Consider the following 6,185-nt stretch of genomic DNA (forward strand, 5'->3'; position numbering starts at 1 on the left):
TGTGAGTTAATGAGTTAATGTGATCCACTGCAGTTTAACTAACGTGGCAAAGACAGCAGTGTCTGTTCATTTAGTTACAATTCTGTAGCCTCTGGTGCAACAGTTTTGGTTTAGATTTCAATGGAAGTAATATGAAAACCATATAAGAGGTCCAACTTCTGCAACAATCAAAGTCTGCTGTAGCTGTGGACAACTATGAAAATTGTTGTTGCTACCCATGTGCAGCAGCAATTTTTCAAAGGATGCCTGTCTCATCAGTGTTAGAGAAACTGAGTAAGCAGTGCAGCCTTCCTACACTTTGAGCAGTGTGAGGGTCCAAAATTTCATCTTCAAAGATCACTAACTTAAGAGAATTTTACCAGTTCTGGCACAGTAGGGAAAACAGGAGCACTGACCCTAATGATTAAATACATCGTCTGATGAGTACAGCATTTAACAGTTTTCATAAAATTAAATCAGTCCTGAAACCCAGGGCTCAGCTAAAGTAATAAATTTAGGTGTGGTGAGGCATTTGCTTTTTTAGATTTATCTTTCATACATAAAAACAGTATCTATTTCTATATTTTAAAAGTAACTTTGCCATCACCCAAATTTAACTTTCCTGACCTTTTTTAAGGACCCCAAGTATCTTGTACTGAGGTTCAGTTTGGAAGCATCTCACTCATTTTGTAACTGCTTAATAATGCCTCCTCAATTTTTGAAAGAAGTCTACCATGGCAGCTTAAGATATTCTCATTGGAAGTAAGAATTAGTGCATATTTAGTCTAATTTCTTTTTATATAATCAAGCTCCATTTTTTTTTTTTTAAGAGGAAAGGAGGTCAGGAGTTTCTACACTTCAAAACTGATTAGTGAGGCAGTTCAATTGAAGAGGACAAAATTACTTGGCAGAATTTGGGTGCCCAAGCACACTATTAACAGTCCATAAAAAATCAGCTGACTTCAGCTGTGTTTTGTCAGTTTTCTGCCTTAGCTGCAGTAGATAGGACTCTAATAAATCTGTATCTTGTCAAATCAAAATAGAAATGAAACACATAAAATTTAAATCAGCTTTCCCTTGGCATATAGCCAACACTCTCCAAAGTGGTTTTACACAAGTCATAAAAATAAAACCTTATATGTGGTAGTTCCAAAAAGCAGGTATATGTGGTAATTTCTTTTTCATATGAATTTAAGGCCCTAAAGATTTTTTTCATCAACAAGAAAAAGCATTTAATTACTGATGGTACATACAAGGCTTTGTCACACACTTGTTTACTAACAAGAAATGGACAAAAGCCTATTTTTCTCATTACAAAATCAACTGGACAGCAGATGAGAGAATCTCTTTGCTCACAATTCCTCTTCTTAGTGTCTTCCTCTATTGCTTTGCTCCCTCAGAATTGCACAGCTATGCTTTTCAAGCAAAAGCACAGAAAGGCAGGCTGGTGTCTGCAGCAGCTCAGTGTCCTGTACCCATGCCTGTGCAGTGGGTGAGGCAGGACACCCACCCTCCTCTCAGCCGTGGATAATTTGGAGTCTCTTGGGTGGGAGGGACCATCCTTACCCCCAGCCCATGGTCCTGCTGCCACTTCACAGTCTGCCATGTTGTGGCTGCAAACCCTGCTCCAGAAAGAACGTGAATCTTGTCTTTTGCAAATCCTTATTTGAGGAGATGAGGAATTAGTGTGCCATCTTGGAAAGAATGCAGGATAATACAGATGAAGAAGTACAGCCCACATATCTCTCAAGCCCAGCTTTATTCCTAAAGGCTGAGTCCTGCTAGCATCTGGATTGGAGAAGAGGATGTGACTCTGCTCCCACACTGTGTGACTAACACTGGATTGCATAAGGGAATTCTAGGAAGCTGGAAATACTTCAGTGAGAATTTCCCATATTACTCAGAGTATGGAATATTAAACAAATGCATAGGTTTTTTCAGTCATTTGGGGTGAGCTGTATGACACATATCTGACTACATTGTTTTGTGATTAAACATTCCAAATATATGCCAAGGAACTCCCCATAACAGGTTGTGCTGTAAGCATTTATTTTGATTCTCATTAAAATATGAGTTTTTCTTTTCTTTCCTGGTAGGCTGCACTGTTACAATTTGCTTATCAGATAGTAGTTACTATATAAGCTTGGCATTGTTTTAAAAAAGGCATAATGGCAATTAATGTGATCCTGGAATTCAGATTATACTTGCTTTATTGCCTCTAAAGATCTAATCTTAGAAGGTGCTGAGAGGAGTCCAATTTTAAATGACCTCATACATTTTTAATGAAAGTATGAGAAAGAAAATGGAATGCAACTGCAGAGTGAAGCAGGTGTTGGAAAGATCTAGCATTTCTTAGCAGTATCCACAAACAATTAATTTATTATTTGGATATTTTTCATACCGCCAATACTGATCATATATTGTGCCTATGTACATTTGACTTCAATATAAAATTAAATACTTTTATATTTTAAGGGTTTGTGGACAAAATTAGCTTTTCCCCCCTGTAGAATAATGACATTAATAAAAATGAAAGAAGGTATGGACAATGGAAGTACTTTCTGACAAATTCCAGAGGTACCTTCCTTGTATTTGAATTGAGGTGAAGATACTTTGGTGTAACAGACCTTCTTGTCTTATTTTTCCCATGCTCTCTAGAAAACTTAAAGCAAGTTTCTGTTGAGATGTAGCAGAGACATTTTTTTCTTATGGGTTCCTCAAGTTAGACTTTTTTTCTGGCATGGGCTTCAAATAGTAGAGAACTGATGTGTACACTCTCTGGAGGGATATTTGGGATAATTTTTCCAGATAAATCACTGAACAACCTCAAAATACACATTCAGAAAGAAGACTGAAGGGAACGAGGAGATGATCCAGATTAAATGTGTGCTGAAAGACAAATAATTTGTCTTTGGTCTTCTGATATGACAGCTTCCCTGAGGATCTGAGACTGCAAGGTGAGGAGGAGATTCTGGGTTTTTATAAGGGCAAGTTAAATGGGAAAGAGCCTATGCTGGTTGATCCCAAACTGAGTGTTTCAAAATGATGCAAAGTGAAACCTTGTACATAAAAGTGTTTAACTGATCCACTTAGTTTGGATAACCCCAAAGTGGGGAGCGACATCACACTGAAATCAGGCTGCAGATCTGAGGCAGCAGCAACTTCTGATGAAAAATTAGCTGGGGACTATAATCAGCAACAATAGAAAACTTGAAGGGAGTGACCTTCTTGGGCTGTCCCAGTTGAAATCAGGGCTGCATGTCTGAGGCCTAACAAGTACAGGAACAGTGATGACATTAAATAACATAGTCTGCCTTTTCAAAGCATATTTCACTAACAGGGAATTTTGTTTTAGAATTACAAATGTATTTTCTACTCCTTCTACCTTCAGCTTACTCATCTTCTTCCTATGTTTTGGAGTCCACTAAAACCCTTCAGTCAGCAGAGTATGTGAACAGAATCTTTGTTCAGTAAAATGCTTAATTATGTTTTTCAGTGGTGTTCTTATAAATGACTTAAGAGCATGTGTAGTACTTCACTGGGACCAGTTCCTGTCCTTGTGAAGGGCAAGAATTAAGCACAATCTTACTCACGTATCTCTGCAGTTTTTCTCCCCTTCCTTCTAACACATCCTCAGCTGAGGACAATATTCCAACCCATTAATGACTTGAAGGCAAGACAGCTGTATCTGAATATAGTAGCTTCCATCAACCCCCCTGTAAAATGTCATACTCTGGTTATTGCAAGCAGTTTGGAATAGATGGCCAGGTAGTAAGTGTGGCATTTAATTAAAATTCACTGTAGCACCATCTTAGTATTCATAGAGTCACAAGAGATGCAGGCATTTCTTAACTGTCCTTTTAAAGTTTTTTTCTTTGCATGGCCCTATAAAGAAATAAATACCTGATTATTTGGGTAAAAGGTATTTTTAAATATTGTTCTAATTTCATCTGGCATAAAGCTGTCAGGGTTTTGGAGGGAATATGAAATGTCAGACCCTGAGACTCCCAGTTTTCACGTTATCTATGGCTTTGAGATACTCCTGTCTTGAGAAGAAAGTATATTGATATTTCTGTCCAGTTGATAGTCGATGAAATGTTTATGATTATCCTATTCATCTGATGAATTATTTTGAGCTTTGCTAGTTCCGCACTGTCCCGCGCAGTCCGGGAGGAGCAGGGGTCTTGTCGGAGCGAGAGGCAGAGGAAGGCGCGCAGGTCCCTCCGGGCAGGCAGAGCTGTGACTGCCCACAGGTCCGGCAGAGGGAAGTGTTGTTCTGAAACACCCGCCCTGCAGGAGAGCCTTTGTTGGTCACTGCGAGCCACGTTAGTGCACCAGGAATCAATGATCTGCAGCGCATGGAACATGTGATTTATAAATTGTCAGTAGAGGACAAAGAAGCTTTAGCAAATGCCAGAAGGAGCAAGTGAGATGATAATCAGGATGTGCCAGGAAATTAAATGAAATTATATCTATAACTATGAAGCTTACATGTTTTTTATTCTCTTAAGGAGAATAAATGGTAGTATGGAGTTTTAGGAGTTAAAGAGTTGTGGTCCGATAATTCATGCTTCAGCTAAACATGCAGCTGTAGCCTTTCATATGGAAAGACAAGATCCTGAGAATCAGATAGGCAGAAACTCACTTGGTGATCACAAGGCAAGTTGTCATAGGGTGCCTTATTTACAGAGCAGGCTCAGCTTCAGATACTGCTGCCAGCATGATCACTGATGAAGATGCTGCTGGTCCTGCAACCCCAAGCACTGCTGGAGGGTTAAAAGACAAGAGAAATAACATCTCTGTAATATTAAAAAGAATTTTCAATAGAAGATATTTAAAAGTGAAATTTTTACTGTATTGCCTTTTAAAATATACAGCACTTTCTTATATAGCTTTCCCTTTCTTATTATATGGAATTTCCCAAAATTGTACAAGTGAAGGGGTTGAGGCAGATGCTCTGGATACCCAATACTCACACTGAGCACATTTTAAAATGTTATTTTTTTATATATATATATATCCAAAGTTGTGTTTGTGACATTTAAATAGCAGTTAAAAAGATCAGGGGATGGCAGGATGTGTGAAAGGAAGCTCAACTTTCACAGTATTATCAAGCTGTTGTTTTTCAGTATCTTATATATGGCTGTCAAAAACAAATAGAATGGGTGTTGGAACTTGAAGAACATTTTCCAGATAATGTTGCTTGAAAAAGACTGGAAGAAATTCATCCTGAAATAAGTGTCTCTAAGCTAACTTCAAAGATGAGCTTGATTGGCTGGGTGTACAGTGAGTAGCTGCATGGATAAAACAGGGCTGGTTTTGAGTAAGATGTTAACAAAATATTTCCTTTGCTCAGAGATTGGTGTGGTGTGACTGACGGGCTGAGTCCTCCCCTTGTGCTTCCCTGTGAACTACTCAGTATCAGAGTAAAGAACTAAATCTAGATAATTGTGCTGCAATCTTCTGCTCAAGCAATGATGAACCTTATGAACATTAACTTCCTTGTTCTGACTTATTTCAATACTTTGATTCTTAGTGCAAATAGTCCTTGGTTTTATAATTTAATTAAACATGAATTTGTCTTCCTAGTATATTGCTGACAAAAAGAAAATACGGCAGATCCTTGAGAAAGACTTTTCCTTTTTGTGTTAGTAGAAAGCAAGATTATAAAACAAGATGTACTTTTATTTATTTTGCTCATGCATGGGGGAAATAGTCCCTGTAAAATGGATTAAATAATTCCTCAGGGAAACCCTAATAGGGCAGAAAATTTGTCTCGCTGATACAGCCAGCTAAGGAGGCGGCAGATCATAAGACAAAAGGGAATTGGTCTCCTGGGAAGAGACTGGCCTGCTCTCTGCTGTTTACCAAACCTCACCAAGGACTCTTGGAGCGGTAATTGCAGACAATGCCACGATGTTGACATCTTTGTGGTGACAGGAGCTGTTTCTCTGAGGTTAGATTACTATCAGCATACACAGCCTAAGTAGAAACTGTCAGCCTAAGACAAATACATTCCCTGCTAGGCTACCACTGGGACTGCAAACTAGAAAAATAAACGGTCTTTTTTTTCAACACACCTCTTCATTGGTATTTCTACAAGTTTGGATTAAAAAGCGAGGCTCCCTTTTGTTTTAATTAGTTTCACTTTTGGCTCCAGTGCAATGCTTGTGCTTCCTCAAAAGTATGATGTCTCTTTTAAATTG

Source organism: Molothrus aeneus, chromosome 9 (genome assembly GCF_037042795.1).
Source record: "Molothrus aeneus isolate 106 chromosome 9, BPBGC_Maene_1.0, whole genome shotgun sequence".
Lineage (NCBI taxonomy): Eukaryota > Metazoa > Chordata > Aves > Passeriformes > Icteridae > Molothrus > Molothrus aeneus.